The following is a 13,556-nucleotide window of genomic DNA, read 5'->3' as shown; positions in this document are numbered from 1 at the left end:
AATTCAAGAGGACTGAAAACATATCAAGCATCTTTTCTGACCAGGATGATATAAAACTAGAAGTCAATTACATGAAAAAAACTGGAAAATGCACAAATATGGAAATTAAACAGCATGCTACTCAACAACCAGGTGGTCAAACGAAATAAAAAAGTAAAAATAAAAAACCTTGAGACAAATGAAATCAAAATGTATAACTTGCAAAATGTACAGGATTGAACAAAGACAATTTAAAAGGGAGATCATAGCAATAAATATCTAAAGAAACAAGAAAAGTCTCAAACAACTTAACTTCACACCTCAGCCCAAATTTAGTAGAAGGAAGGAAATAGAGATAAGAGTGGAAATGAATGAAATAAAGACTAGAAAGATAGTAGAAAAAATCAATGAAAATAGAGCTGGTTCTTTGATAGACAAAATTGTTAAATGTTTAGCTAGACTCACAAAGAGGACTCAAGTAAATGAAATTAAAGGGGAGATACTAAAACTGAACCCAGAAATATAAAGGATAGTGAGGCTACTATGATCAATTATATGTTAATTGAACAGCCTAGAAGAAATGGATAAATTCCTAGAAATTTAACAACCTGCCAAGGTGGAATCATGAAGAAGTGGAAAATCTGAACCATCAATTACTACTAGTAAGGAGATTGAAGCAGTAATCAAAAACCTCTCCACAAAGAGAAGTCCAACATGATTTTGTTGCTGAGTTCTACCATATATTTAAGAAAAAGTAACACCAATATTTTTCAACTCTTCCAAAAAATAGAAGAGGAGGGAACTCTTTCATACTCATTTTACAAGATATATTACCCTAATACCAAAACCAGACAAGGAAACCAAAAGAAAAGAAATTACAGGCCAATATCCCCAATGAACATAGATGTAAAAATCTTCAACAAAATATTAGTGAACCAAATTCAACAACAGATTAAAAGACTCATACACCATGATCAAGTGGGATTTATTTTCAGGACTACAAGGATGGTTCAGCATCTGCAGATCAGTCAGTGTGATACACCACATTAACAAAATGAAGGATAAAAACCAAATAATCATCTCAATTGATGCAGAAAAAGCATTTGACAAAATTCAACATCAATTTGATAAAACTTTCAGCAATGCTGGTATAGAAGGAACATATCTTTCTCAACATAATAAAGGCCAGATATGACAGGCTCACAGCTAACTTCATACTCAACAGTGAAAAGCTGAAAGGTTTTTCTCTAAGATCAGGGACAACAAGACAAGGATGTCCACTCTCACCACTTTATTCAACAAAGTAGTGGAAGTCCCAGCCAGAGTATTAGGCAAGAAAAAGAAAAGGCATCAAAACTGGTAAGGAAGAAGTAAAATTGTCACTGTTTGGAGATGACATGATACCATGTGTAGAAAATCCTAAAGATTCCATTAAAAAACTGTAGAAAATAAACAGTAATGTTGCAGAATACAAAATTAATATGTAAAAATTTTTGCATTTCTATACACTAAGAATGAACTGTCAGAAAGAGAAATTAAGAAAAAAGTCACATTTATAATTACATCAAAAAGAATAAGTACTTAGGAATATGTTTAACCAAGAGGTGAAAGACCTGTATACTGAAAACTGTAAGACAAATCAGAAAAAAAAATTGGAGACACAAACAGGTATTCCATTGCTATGGCTTGGAAGAATTAATATTATTAAAATGTCCATACTACCCAAAACAATCTACAGATTGAGTGCAACCCTATCAAAATACCAATAGCATTTTTCTCAAAACTAGACCAAATAAAGTTTGTATGGAACCACAGAAGACTCTGAATAGCCAGAGCAATCTTGAGAAGGAAGAACAAAGCTGGAGATAATATGCTTCCTGATTTCAAACTCTATAACAGAGCTGCAGCAGTAATCAAAACAGTATGGTACTGGCACAAAAATAGACATCTAAGTCAATGGAACAGAATAGAGAACCCAGAAATAAGCCCATGCTTATATGGTCAATTAATTTATGACAAAAGAACCAGGAATATACAGTGAGGTAAAGATAATCTTTTCAATAAAAGTCCAGCAGATGGACAGCTACATGCTAAAGCATGAAATTGATCCACTATCATACATACACTATACACTTAAAGTGGATTAAAGACTTGACCATAAGAACTGAAACCATAAAACTTCTAGAGAAAAACATTGGCAGTAAACTTGGTTTGATGTTTTTTTTTTGGTGATGGTCTTGGTGATGATTTTTTTTAATCAGACAATGAAAGTAAAAGCAACAAAAACAAAAATAATCAAGTGAGACTCCCTCACACTAAAATTCTTATGCACAGCAAAGGAAACTCTCAATAAAATAAAAAGGTGACCTACTGAATGGGAGAAAATATTTGCAAATCATCTCTCTGATAATGGGTTAATATCCAAAATATATAAAGAACTAATACAACTCAATAGCAAAAAATCTGATTTTAAAATGGACAGAAGATCTGAGTAGACATTTTTCCAAAGACATACAGATAGCCAACAGACACGTGAAAAGATGCTGAACATCACTAATCAGCAGAATGCAAATCAAAACCACAGTGAGATAATCACCTCACACGTGTCAGAAATGGCTGTTAGCAAAAAGACAAGAAATAGCAAAATGTTGGCAAGTAGAGAAAAAGGAATAACCCTCATTGCACTGGTGGGAATGTAAATTGGCACAGCTACTATGGAAAACAGTGTGGAGGTTCCTCAAGAGATTAAAAGTAGAACTACCACATGATCTAGAAATTCTACTTCTGGATAATTATCCAAAGAATGAAAACAATAATTGCGAAGATATATGCATCCCCATGGATAAATAAATAGTGGTATATACATATGTACAATGGAGTATTATTCATCTACCAGAACAAATGAAGTCTTGTCATTTGGTACGACATGGATGAACCTCAAGGGCATTATGCTAATAAGAGAAAAACAAATGCTATGATCTCTCTTGTATATGGAATCTAAAAACACACAACAGAAAACAAGCTCATAGATACAGAGAACAGATTGGTGGTTGCCAGAGGCAAGGTTTTGGGTACTGGATGAAATAGGTGAAGGGGTAGTCAAAATATATATATTTTTTAATGGATCTTGAATCATATATTAAATCAGAATTACAGTATGTGTTGAGTTGTATGAGTCCCTGGCTGAGATTATGCCAATTAGAATCTTTGCTGCACAAATTAAACATATATTCTTATCACTGAAGGTAGACATTTATAACATTTTATACACATAATTCTGATTATGCCAATTAGAATCTTTGCTGCACAAATTAAACATATTCGTATAACTGAAGGTAGACATTTATAACATTTTATACACATAATTCTGATTATGCCAATTAGAATCTTTGCTGCACAAATTAAACATATATTCTTATAACTGAAGGTAGACATTTATAACATTTTATACACATAATTCTGTCTTCAATGATTTTCTTTGCGGTAGTGTAGGATAACCTGTTTGCATCACATTTTTATAGGTAGTAATCTGCCATTGCAATGAGACATCTTAAGTGCATTTTAGGTCCTACTGTATTGTTATCCTCTTCAACTGGCATTTATTAAATTCAAGAACTATAATACTCATATGTTATATATTTAGTGAAACATTTGCATGTTTTCACATAAGTAATGTTGGGGCCATTTTCTTTTTTGCATTTACAAGAAACTAGGAGCTCATGTATACCGGCTTTGAAACTTAGTGTCTCAAAAGGAATATAAAAACAACTCCGCAGAAAAAAAATTACATGCCTCAAAGTTGTTGGTTGTGTCAAATGATGTAATAGAAGCATTCAGAGAGTATCCTGTGACTATGTTTTGCACTAATCTTTAAATTTTTTGTTTATATTTTTCTACCTTTAAACAATGTTTACCTTTGCCTAGTTAATTTGTAAATGATATTACATTAAAGATTGACTTGCTGCCAAAGATTTTGAGTGACATGTTGATGGTCATGTTGAATGTTAGGCTTAAATGTTAAAGACTTAAAAGCATACTTTTAAAAAAAAGTGAGACAGAAAAACAAATGATCTCATTTTAAGAATCGCATTAGAGTGTTGGTTGTCCTATAAACATCATTCTCTATTCCTTCCCATTTCTTTTGTTTGTTTGTTTGAATCTTGTATAAATATAATCTGATGCTGAGTTAGATGTTAATTGACACCGTATCTTGTTTGATCAACCAACAGTTAAACTTATGAAGCAGGAAAATGAGATGTAAACTAACCAAGATCTCCACATGGCCTAAAATGACCTGTGGCTTGTTAAACAGCACTGGCTTCAAAATTATGAATAGATAACATAGAAATATTTAGAGTAAGAACAGAATCATTGAATATCTGTATCTTCCCAATGGAGAAGAGGATCCGATGATAAAATTATTTGAAAATTAGAAGGACTGAAAATTGGATAGGCCACTTAAAAGTATAGCCCCTCCCCATTAGGGGAAGCATTTACATTGAGGTAACCTGACATTAAGGAGTATGGCCATTTGCATGTCTGATAAGAAGTGAAACTATACAGCTCTGAACTCATTTCCAATTCTAAGACTTCACAAAATTTAAGAAATTGAGGGTTTATTCCTGTATTGTTAGTGTTGATTTTAAATTGAGCCTCTCTTTACTTTCCTTCTGACATGTAAGAGGTCAAAGTATAAAATTTTGAACCATAAGTAGCTTTATTCTTAGCATTGCCTACTTAACTGTTTGATTCAGGAGGAATAATTTGAGTTGTTTATTTGTCTACAAGGTACTTTTAAAATATTTATCCACTAAAGAGTATTTTAAAGTCCAGGTCAATAAAAACAAAGCAAAAAAAGTAATAATTGTTACAAAAAAGGCAAACTCCCCTCTTTTAATGGAATAAATAAAAATTAAAAAAACAGATAAAATCAGATGGTCACATTTGGAAATCCCACTTAGGATCTGGCAAGCAAAGTTTGCATTGATCATCTTGATACTCACCCACATATCCCTTGTGCCAAAGTAAGAAAAATTGTTATACTAATATAATGAAAAAACATCAAAAGAATAAAGTGGCTATTATATCTATTATGAGACTCATTGCCCTGCTTCTCTTTATTTGTTGTTAGCTTTTTAAAGCCATCTGCAAGTGCTGTCATAGTAACCAGTGGGCAGTGTTCTATTTTGTTTTGTTTTTTGGCCTTTTTATCTATTTTTTCAAAGTTTCTTGTCTTTCTGTTTTTTTTTTTTATTTAACACCAACACAGATTTATTACCTTACAGTTGTGGAGGTCAGAAGTTTGAAATCAGTTTCACTGGGTTAAAAATCAAGGTGCCTGGCTGCACTTCCCAGAGGCTTCAGCAGAGGCTCCAGTGTCTACAGGCCAGATTCCTTGGCTAGTGGCTGCTCCAACCTCTGTTTCTGTTGTTAATCTCCTTCTCCGTCATCACATCTACTCTGGCTTTGACATGCCTGCCTCTTTCTTTTCCTCTTTTTTTCTTTTTTTATAGTTTTTTTATTAAGGTATTATTGATATGCACTCTTATCTAGGTTTCACATGAAAAAAAGAATGTGCTTACTACATTTACCCATATTATCAAGTCCCCACTGTAACCCAATGCTCTCAGTGTTTGCCTTCTCTGTGCTACACTGTTTTCCCCATGGCCCCCACACCATGTGTACTAAACATAATACCCCTCAATCCCCATCTCCTTCCCTCCTGACCCACCCTCCCACACCCCTCCCCTTTGGTAACCACTAGTCCTTCTTGGAGTCTGTGAGTCTGCTGCTATGCTGCTATTTTGTTCCTTCAGTTCTGCTTCGTTGTTATACTTCACAAATGAGGGAAATCATTTGGCACTTGTCTTTCTCCACCTGGCTTATTTCACTGAACATAATATCCTCCAGCTCCATCCATGTTGTTGCAAATGGTAGGATTTGTTTCTTTCCTGTGGCTGATTAGTATTCCATTGTATATATGTACCGCATCATCTTTATCCATTCATCTACTGATGGGCACTTATGTTGCTTCTATATCTTGACTATTGTAAATAGTGCTGCAATAAACATAGGGGTGCATATGTCTTTTTGAGTCTCAGAAGTTATATTCTTTGGGTAAATTCCAAGGAGTGGGATTCATGTGTAAAGTGGTGTTTCTGTTTTTAGTATTATGAGGAACCTCCATATTGCTTTCCACAATGGTTGAACTAGCTTACATTCCCACCAGGAGTGTAGGAGGATTCCCCTTTCTCTGCATCTTCACCAGCATTTGTTCTTAGTCTTTTGGATGCTGGCCATCCTTACTGGTGAGGTGACATCTCATTGTGGTCTTAATTTGCATTTCCCTGATGATTAGTGATGTGGAGCATCTTTTCATGTGTCTGTTGGCCATCTGAATTTCTTCTTTGGAGAAGTGTCTGTTCATATTCTCTGCCCATTTTTTAATCAGGTTATTTGCTTTTTGGGTGTTAAGGCGTGTGAGTTCTTTATATATTTTGGATGTTAACCCCTTGTCGGATCTGTCATTTACAAATATATTCTCCCATACTGTAGGATGCCTTTTTGTTCTGTTGATGGTGTCCTTTGCTGTACAGAAACTTTTTAGTTTGATGTAGTCCCATGTGTTCATTTTTGCTTTTGTTTCCATTGCTCGAGGAGAGGCATTCAGGAAGAAGTTTCTCATGCTTATATTCAAGAGATTTTTGCCTATGTTGTCTTCTAAGAGTTTTATGGTTCCATGACTTACCTTCAGGTCTTTGATCCATTTTGAGTTTACTTTTGTGTATGGGGTTAAAGAATAATCCAGTTTCATTCTCTTGCATGTACCTGTCCAGTTTTGCCAACACCGTTGTTGTAAGAGTCAGTCATTTCCCCCATTGTATGCCCATGGCTTCTTTATCGTATATTAACTGACCATATGTGGTTGGGTTTTATATCAGGGCTCTCTGGTCTGTTCCATTGGTCTATGGGTCTGTTCTTGTGCCAGTACCAAATTCTCTTGATTACTATGGCTTTGTAGTAGAGCTTGAAGTCAGGGAGCATAAGCCCCCCAGCTTTATTTTTCCTTCTCAGAAATGCTTTGGATATTTGGGTCATTTTGTGGTTCCATGTGAATTTTAGAATGATTTTCTGCAATTCGTTGAAGAATGGGATTGGTATTTTGATAGGAATTGCATTGAATGTCTAGATTGCTTTAGGCAGGACAGTCATTTTGACAATATTAATTCTTCCTATCCATGGGCACGGGATGTGTTTCCATTCATTGGTATCTTCTTTAATTTCTCTCATGAGTGTCTTGTAGTTTTCAGAGTTATAGGTCTTTCACTTCCTTGATTTAGGTTTATTCCTAGGTATTTTGTTCTTTTTGATGCAATGTGAAAAGAATTGTTTTCCTGATTTCTCTTTCTGCTAGATCATCGTTAGTGTATAGGAATGCAACAGATTTCTGTGTATTAATTTTGCATCCTGCAACTTTGCTGAATTCAGATATTAGGTCTAGTAGTTTTAGAGTGGATTCTTTAGGGTTTTTTATGTACAATATCATGTCATCTGCAAACAAGGACAGTTTAACTTCTTCCTTGCCAATCTGGGTGACTTTTATTTCTTTGTGTTGTCTGATAACCAAGGCTAGGACCTCCAGTACTATGTTGAATAGAAGTGGGGAGAGTGGGCACCCTTGTCTTGTTCCCGATCTTAAAGGAAAAACTTTCAGCTTCTCACTGTTAAATATAATGTTGGCTGTGGGTTTGTCATATATGGCCTTTATTATGTTGAGGTACTTGCCCTCTATACCCATTCTGTTGAGAGTTTTTATCATGAATGGATGTTGAATTTTGTCAAATGCTTTTTCAGCATCTATGGAGATGATCACGTGGTTTTTGTCCTTCTTTTTGTTGATGTGGTGGATGCTGTTGATGGATTTTCGAATGTTGTGCCATCCTTGCATCCCTGGAATGAATCCTGGTGGATGATCTTTTTTATGTATTTTTGAATTCTATTTGCTAATATTTTGTTGAGTATTTTTGCATCTATGTTCATCACGGATATTGGTCTGTAATTTTCTTTTTTTGTGGTGTCTTTGCCTAGTTTTGGTATTAGAGTGATGCTGGCTTCATAGAATGAGTTTGGAAGTATTACCTCTTCTTCTACTCTTCAGAAAACTTTAAGTAGGATGGGTATTAGGTCTTCACTAAATGTTTGATAAAATTCAGCGGTGAAGTCATCTGGTCCAGGTGTTTTGTTCTTAGGTGGGTTTTTTTATTACCAATTCGATTTTGTTTCTGATAATTGGTGTGTTCAGATTTTCTGTTTCTTTCTGGGTCAGCCTTGGGAGGTTGTATTTTTCTAGAAAGTTGTCTGTTTCTTCTAGGTTATCCAGTTTGTTGGCATATAATTTTTCATAGTATTCTCTAATAATTCTTTGTATTTCTGTGATGTCCATAGTGATTTTTCCTTTCTCATTTCTGATTCTGTTTATGTGTGTAGACTCTCTTTTTTTCTTGATAAGTCTGGCTAGGGGTTTATCTATTTTGTTTATTTTCTTGAAGAACCGCTCTTGCTTTCATTGAGTCTTTCTATTGTTTTATTCTTCTCGATTTTATTTATGTCTGCTTTAATCTTTATTATGTCCCTCCTTCTACTGACTTTGGGTCTCATTTGTTCTTCTTTTTCTAGTTTTGTTAATTGTGAATTTAGACTGTTATATGGGATTGTTCTTCTTTCCTGAGGTAGACCTGTATTTGCAATGTATTTCCCTCTTAGCACAGCCTTTGCTGAGTCCCACAGATTTTGCAGTGTTGAATTATTGTTATCATTTGTCTCCATATATTGCTTGATCTCTGTTTTTATTTGGTCACCGATCCATTGGATATTTAGGAACATGTTGTGAAGCTTCCATGTGTTTGTGGGCTTTTTCTTTTTCTTTGCATAATTTATTTCTAGTTTCATACCTTTGTGGTCTGAGAAGCTGGTTGGTACAATTTCAATCTTTTTGAATTTGCTGAGGCTCTTTTTTGTGGCCTAGTATATCATCTATTCTTGAAAATGTTCCATGTGCACTTGAGGGGAATGTGTGTTCTGCTGCTTTTGGGTGTAGAGTTCTGTAGATGTCTGTTAGGTCCATCTGTTCTAATGTGTTGTTCAGTGCCTCTGTCTCCTTTCTTATTTTCTGTCTGATTGATCTGCCTTTTGAAGTGAGTGGAGTGTTGAAGTCTCCTAGGATGAATGCATTGTGTTCTATTTCCCCTTTTAATTCTGTTAGTATTTGTTTCACATATGTAGGTGCTCCTGTGTTGGGCGCATAGATATTTATAATGGTTATATCTTCTTGTTGGATTGACCCCCTTAATCATTATGTAATGTCCTTCTTTGTCTATTGTGACCTTCTTTGTTTTGAAGTCTATTTTGTCTGATACAAGTCCTGCAACTCGTGCTTTTTTCTCCCTATTAGTTGCATAAAATATCTTTTTCCATCCCTTCACTTTTAGTCTGTGTATGTCTTTGGGTTTAAAGTGAGTGTCCTGTAGGCAGCATATAGTTGGGTCTTATATTTTTATCCATTCAATGATTCTGTGTCTTTTGATTGGTGCATTCAGTCCATTTACATTTAGGGTTATTATCAATAGGTATGTACTTATTGCCATTGCAGGCTTTAGACTCGTGATTACCAAAGGTTCAAAGTTAACTGTCTTACTATCTAAGAGTGTAACTTAACTCACTTAATATGCTATTACAAACACAATCTAAAGGTTCTTTTTTCTCCTCCTTTTTCTTCCTCCTCCATTCTTTATATATTAGGTATCATATTCTGTACTCATTCTCTATTCCTTGATGGACGTTGGGGATAGTTGATTTAATTTTGCATTTCCTTAGTTATTAACTGTTCTACTTTCTTTATTGTGGTTTTATTACCTCTGGTGACAACTATTTAGCCTTAGGAACACATCCATGTATAGCAGTCCCTCCAAAATACACTGTAGAGGTGGTTTGTGGGAGGTAAATTCTCTCAGCTTTTGCTTATCTGGAGATTGTTTAATCCCTCCTTCAAATTTAAGTGATAATCTTGCCATATAAAGCATTCTTGTTTTGAGGCCCTTCTGCTTCATTGCATTAAATACATCATGCCACTGCCTTCTGGCCTGTAAGGTTTCTGTTGAGAAGTCTGATGGTAGCCTGATGGGTTTTCCCTTGTATGTGATCTTCTCTCTCTGGCTGCTTTTAATAATCTGTCCTTATCCTTGATCTTTGCCATTTTAATTACTATATGTCTTGGTATTGTCTTCCTTGGCTCCCTTGTGTTGGGAGATCTGTGTTCCTCCATGGCCTGAGAGAGTATCTCCTTCCCCAGGTTGGGGTCATTTTCAGCAATTACTTCCTCAAAGGCACTTTCTATCCCTTTTTCTCTCTCTTCTTCTTCTGGTACCCCTTTAATGTGAATATTTTACCATTTGGATTGGTCACACAGTTCTCTCAATATTCTTTCATTCTTAGAGATCCTTTTTTCTCTCTGTCCCTCAACTTCTTTGTATTCCTCTTCTCTAGTTTCTATTTCATTTATTGTCTCCATCATATCTAATCAACTTTTAATACCCTCCATTGTGCTCTTCAACGATTGGATCTCCATCCGGAATTCATTCCTGAGTTCTTGAATATTTTTCTGTACCTCCATTAGCATGTTATTGATTTTTATTTTGAAATCCCTTTCAGGTAGATTCATGTGGTCGATTTCATTTGAATCTTTCTCAGGTGTTGTATTTGTGATTTTACGTTGAACCAGGTTCCTTTGACATTTCATATTTGTATATGGCGCCTTCTACTATCCAGAAGCTCTATTCTCTGGAGCTTCTCAGCCTCTGAAGCAGTGTCGCAGGTCTCAGGGCAGTGGTATTGGTGCCTGAGGGGAAGAAAGAGCTGTTTCCTACTTCCAAGCTGCTATGCATTCCTCCACTGCTAGAACCAGTGGGACAAGCACACAGGTATAAGCCTCTGTGGTTTGTGTTTGTAGTTGCTGTAAACAGGGATTCCCTCTGGCTGACCTAATGCCAGGGTAGGGTTTGACGGTTTGTGAGCCAGGTTGTTGTAGCTGGGAGAAAGGCCAGTAGGCTGAGTATCACAGAGGGGGTCCTTGGAGCTGTGTAGCCAGGGAGCTGGAGCTTTGGGCATAGTGCACCCAAACAATTTTGTCTACCTGTCCTTTCTCCTGAGCAGTAAGCTCTGTGCAATTCTTGCCCTTTTAGCAGCCCTCTTGCTGCTAGGAAGTCTCTCAGACTGCCCGCCTTTCTTTTGTCCCAGAGCAGCTGGATATGGATCCCTGTTTTCCACAAGTGGCTGGAATCTCAGTCTCTCCAGGTATTCTGCCTGTCTTAGCTTCCCAACCTCCTAATCACAAGAGTACCATGAAAGCACCATGAAATGTAGGTTTGTGCTCCCAGAGTAGATCTTCCAACTTATGTATTCAGCAGTCCCAGGCCTCCACTCCCTCCCCACTCCATTTCTCTTCCTCCCGCCAGTGAACAGCTGGGGTGGGTAAAGGGCTTGGGTCCCACCAGGCCATGGCTTTGGAACATTATCCTGTTCCGTGAGGTTTATTCTTTCCTCCAGGTGTATGCAGTTTTGCACAGACCTCTTTCCTGTTTCTCTTTTCAGGATTAGTTGTATTAATTCTATTTTCCTATTATATGCAGTTTTAGGTGGAAGCCTCTGTCTCACCTTTCATGTGCCATCTTTAATCCTCTCTTGTCATTTTAAATATGATATAATGTCATATTAAGGCTTAGTGTGACTCTGAAATCTTATTCCAGTCACTGAGAATGCAACAGTGAACTAGATATGGTCACTGCCCTGGTTGAAATTAAAGTCTAGTGGAGCCAAGAAACAAGTAAATTGGCTGTTACCTAAGCATGCGAAGAAAAGAAACAAAGTATACCAGTAGGGAATATGATGAGGGTGTGTCAGGAAGACACTGCTTTAGATAAGGTAGTGGGAAGAAACCCTTTGGAAATTAAAACATTTTAAACTGGGACTTGGAGGATAAGCAAAAGTTATGTTCCAGGTAAAGGAAACAAGGTGTCAAGCTCTTGAGGTCCAAGAGAGCCTCATTCACATTTTCTTTCAAGCATAAAGATAACTGATTTAACTTTCTACTGAAATGGTTATAATTGAGGCAATTCACTTAAATTGTCATCATCCAAAAATAGCCTCCCTTTCACTCTGTACCTTAAATGATGACCCCTGAACCATTCAGAGTATGACTATGGCGTGTAGTCTTATTTTAAATATGACTAATCTAATACTTCCTGTATAAGGGATTTTCAATACCTGTTAGCTCCTTTCCCTTCTCCCTACTCCTCAGCATTGTTAGGGATGTGCTGGCTGGGCAACTCCTCTTCTGTGCACCCCTTCCCCTCTCCCCTCCCACCCCATCCCACCAAAGTTATGTAGGATTTCATGTGGGGATACAGAGCCCAACCAAGAAAAATATCATTGTCTCCAGCCCTGCCCCTCTTCTCTGTATTAAGCCTCCCAGAGGCCCCTGTCTTCTAAGTCTCTTCCAGTTTGTCATGTTGAATTCGGCTCATTTCATGAATGTTATCAGGACGTTCGGCAGTCTGTAAGAACTCAAGTCCCAGTTACCTCTCTACCCTGCCCACCAGGCCTTCCAGGTTTTTCCCCTTTCTTCATCCTAAGGGAGACCTTTGTCTCTTGCATGACTTCTTCAACAAGAAGCTGTTCTGGTTCATGCTGAAATGGGGAGTGAGGTGGCGGGGGGCGGGGGGCTGGTTGAATTACTTTGGAATTCCTCTGACTTCCTCTTTGGTATTTCTCAGGTAATCATTCTCCCAAAGGCCATCAGTTATGAAGGCCTTGATAGCCAGAACAAGATGTGGCCTTGGCTGCTGCTGAGCTGGTAGACAAGGGACTGGCTTTTTACCTATGACTGGCAGCTCTAGAGAAAGACACCGCCCGATGCCAGTAGTAGTTAAGACTTCGCTGGTTTCCCTGGTCCCACGTGAAGTCGCTGCCATACGAAATGCTTTTTTCCTGGCAGTAATAGAAGTGGTGGAGGTGAGGAGAGAACACTGGGCCTTCAGAATCCCTCTCTGTGACTTCATTTTTCCCTTATCAGTAAAATGAGTGTCTAAAGTCCCTTTTAGTTCTAATATATCATGTTTCTATTTTAAACCATGTAGTAGTTTTGTCTCTAATGTCTGACATATATAATGTTTATATTGGAATTTATCCCATATATGAGATCAATGCATATGTGGAAGCTTAATAGCTCTACTGGACGAGCTAGATTTGCTCATTTAACAGTGGGGGTTGGACTGTAGTTGGAAAACTTTGTAACCAGTATCTCTTCCTGCAAGTTTCTTGAATGCCGTTGAAAGCAGCTGTACTGTATGAAACTTATAGAACCTGAGTTGGTCCCCAAAGAATGACCATGTGTCCCTGAAAATGGTGGTGAATGACTTGAAGTGTTTCTCACTCTGTCAAGGGGATACAATTGTATTGACGTGGTACTGTGCTGTGTAATTCTGAGTTCTGTTGCTCTCTAAATTGGTCCCTCCTTCTTTTGC

The 13,556-nt window shown here is 37.0% G+C and overlaps 1 protein-coding gene across 2 annotated transcripts in view; it reads left to right on the top strand.

Moving 5' to 3' along the window:
• Window positions 1-13,556, top strand: part of RFX7 (regulatory factor X7) — a 199,651-nt gene that overhangs the window by 164,453 nt on the left and 21,642 nt on the right. The window lies entirely within an intron of this gene.

Source organism: Manis javanica, chromosome 8, assembly GCF_040802235.1.
Source record: "Manis javanica isolate MJ-LG chromosome 8, MJ_LKY, whole genome shotgun sequence".
In the NCBI taxonomy this organism is placed as follows: Eukaryota; Metazoa; Chordata; class Mammalia; order Pholidota; family Manidae; genus Manis; species Manis javanica.
This window is presented reverse-complemented; position numbering and strand designations above follow the sequence as displayed.